The sequence below is a fragment of the Narcine bancroftii genome, chromosome 1 (genome assembly GCF_036971445.1).
Source record: "Narcine bancroftii isolate sNarBan1 chromosome 1, sNarBan1.hap1, whole genome shotgun sequence".
Taxonomy (NCBI): domain Eukaryota; kingdom Metazoa; phylum Chordata; class Chondrichthyes; order Torpediniformes; family Narcinidae; genus Narcine; species Narcine bancroftii.
The window spans coordinates 77732560-77746782 of record NC_091469.1 but is presented as its reverse complement, the minus strand read 5'-3'; the positions used below and the strand labels follow the sequence as shown (position 1 = coordinate 77746782).

At 38.5% G+C, this 14223-nt stretch overlaps 1 protein-coding gene across 13 annotated transcripts in view; it reads right to left on the bottom strand.

The window, feature by feature from the left end:
* The window catches only part of LOC138760114 (protein prune homolog 2-like), a 134884-nt gene that overhangs the window by 83727 nt on the left and 36934 nt on the right, over positions 1-14223 (bottom strand). The window contains exon 1 of one of the 13 annotated variants that reach the window (XM_069930542.1): positions 10596-10678. The exons of the other annotated variants lie outside the window; for them this stretch is intronic. The gene's annotated coding sequence lies outside the window, so the exon portion shown is untranslated. Of the gene's footprint in view, positions 1-10595; positions 10679-14223 lie in introns of those variants that run through there. 13 annotated transcript variants of the gene reach the window in all.

Here is a 14223-nt window from a genome sequence, read left to right as displayed (position 1 = left end):
CAATGGCTAACTGTGTGATTACATTGGCTGGCAGCCCGGGGCTGACACACAGAGTAAGACACAGTATGCTGGATCTGTAATGGAGGTTTGCAGCCTCATGGCCTGCCTCATGTGCTGCTTACATCAATCTTCAAGTATAGAACCTTTTCCTTCATCCATGTGTTGTCTTAAGAACTCACAAGATGAAACACTGTTCATCCAGGAGGAAACAGAAAAACAATCATATGAACACACAAATTTTACAAAATGTGTTACCAGCCTCTCCCCATCCATTGAACCCCAGACTGAGTCAGAAACACTGAGACCAGCCAGGTTCATAGCAAGCTCAAGTCCTCCTGTCAGTTTGCACCAAAAATGTCGTGGCAAATCTAGATTGCCCAACCATAGTTACTGTTTATTGGCCAGATTTTAGCTCCTGGTGACAAAATGTGGAATCAGTTTCACTGACAAGTAAGTGATCAGGAAGTGACTAGTTCAATAATCAGCAAACCATTATATCCATCCATCACTTCATGACTAAAAATACAGATAAGTTATTCTTATGACTGTCAGATGATGTGTTAGACCAGCCAGTCTCAACCTTTATTTTGGCTATGGCCCCCTTTGGATACTGCTCAAATTTTATGGGTGTGTTTCCCTGCAAAGCAGTCATTCATTTGGTTTCTTCTGTACTTTTCTCCTACTGACTGCATATAAAAAAATTATGATTTTTGGTCCTTGACCGCCCCTTAAATGTGCCAAATGACCCCATTGAAAATGGCTGGATTGGACAACCCAGCCCCATGCTACTGGATCTTTAATATCTACTTGATAATATTAATATGTTTTCATCTTAACAACTCAGTTTAAAACAGTGATTCTTAACCATTTTCTTTCCACTCAAATACCACTTTAAGTAATCGGTGCTCTGTGATTAGTAAGGGATTGTTTAAGGTGGCAAAGGGCACCTTAATATCACTTTTCTATTCAACTCAATAATTTCTGATAAAAATATAAGTTCTGCAGGACTAGCTGTTTAAATATATGTTCATTATTAGCAGAAGTAGAATCTTATTTATTCAATCTATCAATTCAATAAAAGTGGGAAGGGAAGGTTGAGAATCACTGCCCTAGACCCAATTATTAGCGAAATATTCTGCTTGAGAAAAATTGTCATTGGCCCATTTCCTTTGGAGTTATGAAACCGTGCACATAATGAGTCAATTATATATGATTAAAACAGTAGTTTTCAAACTTTTTCTTTCCACCCACATAACACCTTAAGCAATTCCTTACTAATCACAGAGCATCTATGGCTTAGGGAATACTTAAAGTGGTATGTGAGTGGAAAGAAAAAGATTGAGAACCACTAGTCTAAAAGGTAGTACACCTGAAAGCAAATGATTTCCTCAGTACTACAGTACAGCAATACACAAGATGATAGATTTCAGCATTTACAGGTAGCACGGTTAGTGTAGTAGTTAGCGCAACACTATTACAGCAACACTATTACAGCGGAAACTGCCAAAATGTTTGGCCTGGAAGTCAGCCTGAAGAAAACTGAGGTCCTCCATCAGCCAGCTCCCCACCATGACTACCAGCCCCCCCACATCTCCATCGGGCACACAAAACTCAAAACAGTCAACCAGTTTACCTATCTCGGCTGCACCATTTCATCAGATGCAAGGATCGACAACGAGATAGACAACAGACTCGCCAAGGCAAATAGCGCCTTTGGATGACTACACAAAAGAGTCTGGAAAAACAACCAACTGAAAAACCTCACAAAGATAAGCGTATACAGAGCCGTTGTCATACCCACACTCCTGTTCGGCTCCGAATCATGGGTCCTCTACCGGCACCACCTACGGCTCCTAGAACGCTTCCACCAGCGTTGTCTCTGCTCCATCCTCAACATCCATTGGAGCGCTCACACCCCTAACGTCGAAGTACTCGAGATGGCAGAGGTCGACAGCATCGAGTCCACGCTGCTGAAGATCCAGCTGCGCTGGATGGGTCACGTCTCCAGAATGGAGGACCATCGCCTTCCCAAGATCCTGTTATATGGCGAGCTCTCCACTGGCCACCGTGACAGAGGTGCACCAAAGAAAAGGTACAAGGACTGCCTAAAGAAATCTCTTGGTGCCTGCCACATTGACCACCGCCAGTGGGCTGATAACGCCTCAAACCGTGCATCTTGGCGCCTCACAGTTTGGCGGGCAGCAACCTCCTTTGAAGAAGACTGCAGAGCCCACCTCACTGACAAAAGGCAAAGGAGGAAAAACCCAACACCCAACCCCAACCAACCAATTTTCCCCTGCAACCGCTGCAATCGTGTCTGCCTGTCCCGCATCGGACTTGTCAGCCACAAACGAGCCTGCAGCTGACGTGGACTTTTTACCCCCTCCATAAATAAGTTTGGTTGAAAGGCAGGCCACAAGGCTGAGTATTCCCTCAGACATTTCAATTTGCATATTTTTGAGTATTCAAATTTTTTATAATTAATAAAATTAATTCCCAGGTCTAATTAAAATGAATGGTTGATAAAACATTAAAATAGTAATTGAAGCAAAATTTGTTTTTTGTGCTGAATGTATGAAGGTTATACTTATTTAAAGATTAGCTCATTAAATTAAATTATGATTTTATGCATTAGCATTATATTTTCTTGACATTTAAGATCATCACTATTGAGGCCATTTATTCATGATCATAACTTACCAATGAAAAATAACTTCTTCTAGTGACTAGAGTCCAACTCTCTGTATTAAGGTGACTGAAATTGGATTCTTATCAAGGTTTGAAAAAGGATAAATCGAAACTATGGTAAATTAAGGATTGCTTCCCATCCCAGCATGTTTAAAACAAATATATGAATGAAATTATTTCACTGTATAATTCAATCAGTTTTTCTTTGAAAATAAAAATAATTTTGATGCAGAATTACATGTTCTTATTTGGTACAAAAATATATTTTAACTATGAAACAACTGAATCCAAAGAAAAAAAAAAATTGAAAAAATTCTCAGTAAGTAATACAAGTGAATCGCTGTTTCGTCTGCAAGCAATGTTTAGCTCTTGCATTGCAAGAAGGGAAGAGGTGAAAGGACAAGTCTTGCACCTCTAGTGATTTGAACATTGTTTTCTGCTTGACCTACTACGTGATTCAAGACCTTGCAATTGCCTGTTTTGAGGCAATAAATCTTCTGTCACAATCTGTCATAACATTTCAGTAATAGCTGGAGGAGATAGGACAATCTTCTGCTAATAGGATCTGCTGAATCTACGCAAGACATGCCTAATTCTAATTTTTTGTGGGTTGAAGTTGAAAAGGAAACAGTTAATAATATTAGTTGCCCCATCATTTTGCTTTTTTCCATTCTTTGTTACTCTTATCACCCCCTTTACAACACAGGATGAGGTTCCCTTTGTGAAATACACTTCATTGTCACAAATCATCTAGACACAGTCAGAGGGTGTTGTAATCATTTTAACCAATGGGACCTGCACCTTGCTGCTAATTCTCTCGAGTGCTTACTTTCTGATGATCTCACCCTGGTACGCAGCATGATTAATAGCAGCAATGCAAGAGTTATGGGTCAATGGGAACTTTGACCTAAAATGGATGGGGGGGGGGGTGGGGGGGTGGCTTGGGAGGAGGGGGGGGGAGGGGAGAAAAAGTCACTGTAAATGTGTGGAAAAGAAAAAGTGTATATCATGGCTATTGTGATTTATGGTGTGGAAAAAAAAAAAATTGAGCTCAAATCCAACATGCATTTCATCGGTTAGATTTGGAATAAGATTTTACTGTCAGCAAATGGGTAATTTTGCAAAAAAAACTCTTTGGCTTGGGTTGCAGCAAAATGTAAAATTATCAAGTTTCCTTTGGTTATTAACTTGAAAAATAAAGAGTGGTTTAAATCAGATTTCAGTCCCTTTTGTTTTACAGGTTTCACTGTTATTCTCAATTTTCTGTTCTTTATAAAGATTTACTAGATTGGAAATTTCATGGAAGTTTCAACTTGCAAGCTGAAATTATTCTCGTTCTCTGCTGCCCATACAACCATGGTGCACTATACTTAACTACTGAAGTGGATCTACTTCATTAATGAGTTAACAAGACACTATAGTAATTTCAACAGCAACAAAAAGAATTCTAGAACACACCAGTGTTGAAGGGGCCAAGCTAACTTTAAGCTGTACATATAAAAGGCAAGTCAAATTCTTGTACAGCTTTTCACTTTGCATACAAACTGGTGACATGGTCCCAGGAATTCCGCCATTCAAGAAAAGAACACAAATCCTATTGTTTGTTACTTTACCATCCATTTGAAACTTAAAGAAATAAATTACAATGCTGTTTCAATTAGACAGAAACATAATTGCCAGAGACTTGCTCTCCAATTCAGATTCATGTGAACAATAGCTACACCGCTCATTTCTCTTTGTATTTTACCCGAGACTTTTTCCATTTTTTTTTGTAAATTCACTTTTTTGTGGAAGTCTCTTGCATGTTAATTTGAATAATTTGATCATTACTTGATAGATAAAAGATTTTGAGCAACTTGAGAAGTGAGAAGTTACAATTTGGCAATAGGGTTGAATAACTAAGATTTTACTTCTGTTAATAATGAACATCTATTTAAACAGCCAGTCCTGCAGAACTTGCATTTTTATCAGAAATTATTGAGTTGAATAGAAAAAGGTAATATTTAGGTGTCCTTATAAAACTATGAAGCATCCCTGAAAATCGTTATGGCATCATTTGTTTCACAAGCAATAACAAGATACACTACAAACTGGTGCAATTCTGTAAATATTCTTACATGTACCCATGTAAAAATCTAATCCAAAAGGGGATTTGTCATAAATTGATAGATGGCTATATATTTCTATGAATATAGCTTAAAGACTATGTGGTCGCATAAAGTAACTGTCAAGGTTTACATATATTATTACTTAAGTAGGACTCAATTGACTGCACCATTTTGATGTAACTGTTAAGAGCCCCGAGGACCCAAAAACCGAGCAGCAATAGATATTCACCAAGACAAATTGTTACTTAAACAAAAGTTGCTTTTAATATTTTTCAAACATGAAAACAGGATCAAACTTTAAATTATCACTATTGACTTACTTAACCTAACTTAACCCCCTTCTAATTCTAAGCACACGTGTATGTAATGTGTGAGTAAGTTTAGAGAAGTTTTTTAATTCAATCTCACTTCTCATTTCTCCAAGTTCACTGGTTGGAGGCAATTCTTGTACTGTGCACAGAATTTAACATTTATGAAGTTCACCAGGCTTTGGTGCTTGAAAGGTAAATGGCGACCACTCAGGAAGGTTCTTGTTGGTTTTCAGAGAGAGATTTGTTGTTCCTGGATTCAAACTGATTCCTTTTAATCAGCTATGTCAGTGTCTTGCTGAAGGAACTTGCTCCATTAGGGTTTTCCAGATGATAACCTCTTTTTTTCAGGTCACCACAGAGTTCGTTTTTTTGTTTCTCTTAATTCAAGTGAAACATTAGGCAGCCAGTCCTCTCCTCTTGTATGGACCACAAAGGCTTTGACCAGGCTAAACTAAGCACTCACAACCAGTCTTCCAAATGGGGTTTTTCCACAAGCTTTCCGGCTTGTCCTGTTCCAGTCCCAGCTGCTGCTGCTGAACTCTCTCTCTCAGAGAAAAGCCTGTTTTACTCTCTCTGCTTGCAAAACCACATGACCCCTTTAGAGCAGCAAGCTGCACTCAGACAGCTGACGATTCCAACAAGTTCTTTCATCTGTTGCTTTTCAAAACAACAATCCATTAGTGAAGCCCCTTGGGCACTCTTCAAAGTTTTTGCAAAAGCTCTTGGACCCGGCCTGTCTAGCTTGAGCAGAGCTCCAATATTTTAAATGAAATCTGTTTTGAAATGTTTGTGTGTGATCTACACTAAAAAAAGACCTGCTACACTTTATCTCCCCAAATCATATCTATATACAATATAAAGCACAACATATTCTGTTGCACAACGAACAGCAATTTTGGCTCAGATGTGTGCAGTGCAAAGGTTTTAATACATTCCTAGTACACTGCTTTGATTCTGCAATGGCAAATAGGATAAAACCACAAAAAAACACATCACAGAAAACAAAAACAGCAAATAACAAATCCCAAATACAGAGCACATTGTTTCAAAGATGACCGCAAAGGAGTATATTAATATGTAATATGAAATTTTATTCAGCTTCACGATGATCTACATTTTCTGCATTTGAATACAATCTATTTTTATAGTTATAAGATGCAAAGCCAACACTTACTGAATAAAATCAAAAGCTTTGGGAAAACTATTTATGACATGAACTTAAATAAAGATGTATAGATGGGATTACTTGCTGTTCATATTTTTTTCTGTTTGAAAGTTATTTTAATAATCTTAAAGTACAGATTAAAACACCAATTAAAGCAACAAGCACAGCTAAACAAAGCCTTCAGCATTGCAAAGGGTGAAATTTTGCACAAACATTGCAGTGCTTGTTCAATAACTAAGTAGATTTTTTTAAAATTTAACCTTATTACTCAATAAGATTTTTAATTAAAACAGTTTTCAATATTCTTCAATATTCCTATTTCTGGAATCCAATACTTTTGTACTTCCTTCTCTGCTGGAGGATCATCACTCTTACATTTCTCTTCTCACATTAGTTGTCAAGATCTCATACTGTTCACAACCAGAATTTAAATTAAATACAGCAGCAAGGTGAAGATGAGCTATAACACTTACAACTGTGACAGGAGGTTAGAAACATATTTGTCATTCTTAGTCACATATGATATAAATAGAAAACAATTCTGTAATGTACTGAGGCTCATTCCAATCCTTAACATCTTAATTAAATATGATTGTTGTTAAATTTCTAAGCCTTCCTTGCTCTTGGTATCAGTTTCCATCTTCATATGATCAACTGATTGTCAGAAATCATGAAAAAAATGCTACTCTTTAACCTTTGCTTTTAATATTCCCTTTAGACTGTTGATGAAATTTTTGTCATCCACCATCCTGATAAGGACATGTTGAACATTGTATTTTTTTTAAATTTTAATTCAAAGTGCTTATTCCAATGATTTCCCTTACTTAGAAGGAAAGTTTTATCTTATTTAAAGATTTCAATTTATTTCATGTTTCCCTCTTGATATGTTTTTTTAATGACTCATGAACCAATATGTCATCTTTTTGCATTCTTCAAATTTCTGCTACAAAGGATCAATCTGCGGCATTTTCTCTGCCTTGCAGTTATTTGAGCAAAAAGCACTCAGCTGATCCTCTAGCAGACAGTTCTTTCCTCCAAATGCCTGCATCTGCAATCTCTCTTGTCCCCATTTGCCATGTTTTTTTTTTCTGAATATCATCAGGCTAAAACTTACCATTAAGTTCCAAACAAATTATTCCACCATTAAAGAGGTAAACAAGAAGTCTGCAGATGGTAGAGTTAGTGCACTTTTGTGTATTGTGCCCTTAGAGACATTTCAACTTCATTAGCCTTCTCTCTATCTTTCATGAATTTGAGTGACAGTTACACTTCCAACACTAAACACCTGCAATTGGCAATAATATACTGACACCCAGCAGAGGAGCCCAAGGAAAACAGCCGCAGTACTTAAAACCAGCATCCTAGACTTCTGCCACTGTTTAATTCAGTAAGTTAGAAATGAGCAGAAGCTCAACTGTGCCTGTCGTTACCAGTCTCACTATGGAAAAGGTGTATTTCGATAAGTTTTTTGCTCGATTTTTTCTTTACTTCACAGAATATTTCCATATTTCTTTATTATTAGCAGTATGATGTGTTCTATATAAATAATAATTTAAAATATTTTATCAAATAAAATTATTTTCTCTTATCCTAACTCTTTTTCTAAATGTCCCTAATCATCCAGGACAGTTTAAAACAGTAAAAAGGCATTCTATTTGTATGAGGCCACAAGACTATTCCAAACTAAGAATGCAAGGCGATACCAAAGGACAATCCAGAGATGGCTAAATCCAGTATGATACCCAATATTATCAACACACATCATTTAAAAAAAAGATCTATTTACATTTTATGCATCAATGCAAATATAGCAAATGTAACGTCTTTAAATTTAAATGTTGAAATAACTAGCACCTGAAATTTATAGTGAATTATTTGACAACATATTCAAAAATGCCCTCTGAAAAATGCATGCCTTTTTCTTGTCGGTGGGTACATTATCTGCTCAGAGATCACAAATTTAGCATCTATCGAGTCTGAAATGAATAATCCCTGGCCTTCCATTTAAAAACTATCAGATGCATGTGACAGCAATATTGAGTGGTTGGATGCTACGTAGAATTCACAAGGGTGATGCAAATCTCAGATCTCCCAACAATAAGATGAGAAAAATGCCACCAAGCCTGCCTCAAGTTATCCTCAAAAACAAAAAAATGACAGAAGGAGAAGAAGAAGAAATGAACTGACCTAGTATGTAAAAGTAGAAGACACAAATTTCTTGTTTATTTTCATTGTGTGATGACGTTGTTTAACGGGTTTAATGTATCATATAGATTGAACGTTGATTGAGTGGGGAGGGGGGGATGAGGGAGGGAGGGAAGGGAGGGGGGGAAAAAGGGAAGAAAATGACACTGTGTATATTCAAGAGGGAAATGTCTGTGTGTATTTTGGTCAGTATGGTTCATAGTGTGAAAAATAAAAAATTATATAAAAAAAACCAAAAATCAATGATCCCATGAAAACCAATGTGGTGAAGAACAAGTCAAAGTTAATTTTCTTTTCATTCATTAAATCCATTTCAATCAACTAAATTAGTCTTTGTGTGTCTTTACCGATGATTAAAAGAAGGGAAACTTTTAAAAATATAATGTCCTATCTGAATGTCAAAAATGCTCATTATGCTAAATTATAACTTTAACAGCTGGAAACAACCCAAGAAATACAAGGGTAAAAATGTGAATCTTGCAGCTATGCTACCCCAAGTCTCTTCAATCAGCTGTGAAGACTGCAGCCGGGGACAAGCTGCAAAAACTGAATGTTTCAAGATAGTGTTCATCCATGGAAGACTGGTCTCAATATTAAAAAAAACTCTTCCTTTCCCTGAAAGGTTAAAGGAGTTTGCTGATATTTTCAAAATGTCAGAATACAAAGCATGTGATATTATGCTCAGCATGGTTACTGAGAAAAATATCAAATTTTACTCTGCAGAAAACAGTTAAATTTCTCCTTCAATGGACAAATATCTTACTGACATAATTATCGTGTGGCCATCAAAGACAGTATAAATGATAAAGGTTTGGATAATAATCCTATATACAACATAAAAAGAGTATATCTTATCTTATTCTGTAATTAAAATTAACATAATTTTTATGTATTTTCCTGCGAACCAAATATTCAGTTCAGAGCAAAGTTAAAATACAACATGAAACAAAATATTAAAAGATATTTCTCAGATAACTACATTTACAAAGGTATAAATGCACTTATTATCCAATTGCTTCATTTATGAAATCTGCCCCAGAAGGCACAGTTAATTGTGTCAACAAGAAAATCTTCAGCTGCTGGAGAATAGAGCAGTGAACACTCTGGAAGAAGGGCTCAGGCCTGAATCGTCAACCATCTTTTACTTCCTATGGGTGCTGCATGACCTGCTGAGTTTCTCTAGCACTTCTGTGTTCATTGTGTAAATATATTTCCCATGACAACAGTAACATTAAATTAATATGTTCTACCTTTCAATTCCAGCTATAGAAATGTCTTTCAATTGAACAGAGGATCAAATTACAGGAAGCAGAAGCAAAAAATTCATGACACCCTATAATACAGTATTGTCTCTCCCCTGCTAAAGTAACTCTCTGTGGCCAATCAACTTTGAGGAATGAATGAATTGAGGAAATTCAGAAGCATCAGCTTTACACAATGGTCCACAATAGAACCATGCAGCTGTTGTCTGACCAGCAGAGCTCACACTGAGATGTTAACTGACCTGCTTTGCACAGTTTATTCAAAGTATAGTTTCAATAAGACATTATTTAAAGAACTGTCAAATATTTTTGTGTTCACCCAGACTTTAATATCATTCTTTTATGTGTAAAATAACTTGGATTTAAAAACTATTTACACACATCAACTCTCTTCAGAAATATGGTTAGGTCTGTCAGCTTAGACTGATTTTATATCAACACAAAAAACAAATTAGGAGAATGCCTCATCAGGAGTTCTATTGTTGACTCTGTGGCCTGCAAACGACATTCTCGGTTCATAGCTTTGTTCAGTCTACCACAGCCTAAACAAAATGCTACACAAATACAGCATGGAAGTATTATTGACACTCATTTGCGATCATAAACAGCTTTGCTTTAATGCACACTACTCATGTACGATTTAGTACATATGGTATTTTTGAGCTTTAGAAGAATTAACATTGAATCTTCAATAAAAATAAATATTTAATAATGGAAAAGCAGTTGAGATTCATTCAGGCAGCAAACACTGATTACCATATCCAGCTCTTTGTGAACAATCAGACGAGCATGGATTCATTCAGCTTCATTTATTTAATTATCAATTAAAAGAAATAAGCTCTGTTCAATCTCTTACCTTTCAAAAATGTAGATAATGCAATAATCTTTACTTTAGCCTGAGCATCTCCATGTACAGCTCATTCCCAAAACAGATCATCTGATCACGTGACAGATGACACATCAAAACACAGACAATCACCTGCTTCCTAATGATTGCTCTTCAACAAGAATCTCAGCAGCTTTCATTTCAGTGAAGGATCAGAGAGCAGAAAGAATTCATGAAGAATGATGACCTTTTTCCAGTTTCAAGGCTTATTTTCATGAAACATGATATTTATTGTGAGAGATGAGTAAAATGAATATGAAAATATGAAAGATGAAGAAAGCTAGTATATGTGTAATGAAGTTCGCCAGTATGAATAGGATAAGGATAGATAATAGATAATAGAATGTAGGAAGTAAAGTTAGTCTGAATAAAATAAGGGTCTTCTAGCCTTTTAGACAGAATCAGCAAGTTCCGCATATGTAATTAGTAAGCGTAAACCTTAGACAGAATTAGCAAGTTCTGCATTTAAGAAGTTAGTAAGCCCTGAGAGTCAGGAAGGTGTGAATAAGGACAAAGGTAGGTTTGTCAATAAGGACAATGACATGATGGGACACTGACAGGATACCCCCTGGTCCTCCAAGTTCATCACAGAAACAGCACGTAGGCAGACAGGATTGCCTAATGCCAAACTCATCCAGGAGGCAGAAGAATGTAAGGGGGAGGGTACTTCTATACTGAAATAAGCTGTATACAAGTTGGGTGAGCCCCAGTGTGAGTTTGTATTCCCAGGGTAAGGGGAAGCACCCAACTTTGCATTGTTGTATAATAAATGTTCTTTGTTCTCAATTTTTGTCTCGAGCAATTTCTGTGAAGGTACTTCTGCTTCTCACAAATGGGGGCTCGTCCGGGATCCCACTCCCTCCACTGACAGAGTGCCCAACGACGAGGGTAGGTGCACCCCGGCTGATTCAGCTGGACTCACGGACGACGGGTGACTGGTCAGTGGATGAAGCAAGTGATATCCGAGAAGAGGCATTGAGAACAAACGACGGGAGGACGTTAAGGAAGCGCGCTAGGAATAGCTACTGGATCCTGGTAAGAGAAATTTTACTTACCTGTTAGTATGGGAGGTGTGAGTAGCAAGGGAAATAGTCCTAAGGAAGGACGGGACGATCAGATAACTAAGCAAAGTCCGTTAGGATTAATGCTATCTGATTGGGGTGCGGGGAGAACCCGCGGGAAAGACAAACAGACCATGGTCAGGTATTGCTGTCTGGAATGGGTTAAAAACCCGAAAAAAGGGAATTCGGTATATTGGCCAAAGTTCAGATCCTACAAGGACTGGATGTGTCAGGCATTGAACATCTGGCTCTATCAAAATCAAAGAGATAATATTGAGAGCAGAGAATACGCAGCCTGCTGGCTCAGTGGATCGGTTGATCAACTGGTTTTGAATGAAAAGGAATGTAAGGACAAGAAGGATGAGGAACCTTTTGTCCCTGAAACACAAGGATGGGATGTGTTACATTCCCTTCCTCCACCTTATGCTCCTCCTATGCCAGCTCCTATCTTTCCCCTCTCTCCTATGCTCTACCCTTCTTCACCTTCCCCTCCTCCCCCACAGCTAAAGAAAGGGGAAGAAAGTAGGGGTGGTATGATGACCCGTTCACAAAGTACTAGATTATCACCTCAATTGACAAGAGAGGGAGGAGACTTTGATTCAGTGTGAGACCCTCTGGGAGGGAAGGGCAGAACCCTTTGATTCATTTCCCGGACAACAGGAACCTAGACATTAAAGGAGAGGATAAGCCAGAAATTAACTGGATGAGACCTTTACGGGAAGTTCCCGCGGGAGGGGGTCTCGGTTTCGTAAATGTGCCCCTGACTAGTACGGTGCGTAACTTTAAGAGAGAAATGACCTCCCTGATAGAGGATCCTCAGGGATGTGCTGAACAATTAGATCAATTTTTGGGCCAAATATATAAACATGGGATGAGTTAACATCGATCTTTAGGGCTCTGTTCACTTTGGATGAACGTGGAATGATTCGCCAGGCAGGGATTAGAGTCTGGGATAGGGAACACCAAGGGGGACCAGAGGTGATACCTGGGGAACTTAAATTCCCCCTGGCAAAACCAAATTGGGATAAGAATACTAATGATGGTCGCACATTAATGGAGGAATATAGGGTTAATCTGATAAAAGGAATCAAGGACTCTGTTCCAAAGGGTCAGAATTTTAAGAAAGCATTTGAGGTTCCCCAAGGTCCCGAGGAGATCCCCTCTGGATTTCTGAATAGTTTGCGTACAGCCATACAGCAATATGGGGGTCTGGATATAGAATCCCCAGTGGGTGAACAATTGGTATTAACGGGCTTCATTACAAATTTAGCCCCAGACATTAGAAGGAAATTGCAGAAGACTGAGAATTTGCATGAACAGGGAATAACACAGCTTTTACAGATCGCACAAAGGGCATACGTCCAGAGGTCTGAGGATAAACAGAAAGGAAAGGCTAAGATTTTGATGCAGGCAGTCAAGGAAGTCGTGGAGGGACAGCAAGGAAAGGGTAGGGGCTGTGTGCCAGCTTCTGGACATTGGGAGGAGCACCGGGAGTGGGAGAGTAGAGACCAGAGCAGGGGCAAGGGTAGAGGGGAATTCCGGGGATGACGACCGTTCCCGGGACCTCGTGGTAATTGGGAAACAGGAGCATTAGTTTGCTACCATTGTAAAAAGGAGGGACATTTTAAGAGAGAATGCCCAATGCGAGCCAGGGAGAAGCGATCATACGCACTGATGGAAGCAGATTATGAATACGGGGGTCACGGTTCTCAGTCAATACACACCGTGGGGCTGCACGGAGAACCATTGGTAAATTTAAGCATAGGACATCACAGTGACAAGATGACCTTTTTAGTAGATTCTGGGGCAGCCCAGTCTAGTATTTTACAACTACCCGAGGGTGTTAAGATAGAGGGGACAGTGATGATTTCGGGAGTAGGAGGAAGAGATTTTACGGTCCCTGTATTAAGGGATGTGAGAATACAAATGGGAGAGAAGATAGTAACGGAGGACATTCTACTAGTTCCCCAAGCTGGAGTTTGTTTGTTAGGACGAGATTTACAGGACTAATTGGCTATCGGCACCAGACCACAGGAATCAAGTATCGGGGTTCAATTGTATGTATTAACCGAGGAGGATCGGGAACTAATAAATCCTGGAGTATGGGCAAAAAGAGGCAATAGAGGAGTGTTAGATATTCCTCCTTTGCAAGTTACTTTAAAAGATCCTGAGCAAGTAATTAGACGAAAGCAGTATCCAATTCCGATGGCTGGCCGAAAGGGGCTGCAGCCAGTGATTGACCAGTTGGTGAAAGAAGGTATACTCGAACCTTGTATGTCACCTTTTAATACCCCAATTTTGCCTGTCCAGAAACCAGACGGTGTGGCCACCAGAGTACTAACACAAGAGAGGTCAGGCTGTAGACAGCCAGTTGCTTTTCTGTCAAAAGTTTTAGACCCCGTTTGTCGTGGTTGGCCAGAATGTGTGCAAGCCATCGCAGCCATTGCTATTTTAGTTGAGGAAGGAAGAAAGATTACGTTTGGTGCCCCGATGATAGATCACACCCCTCACACAGTCCGCAATATTCTCTTACAACA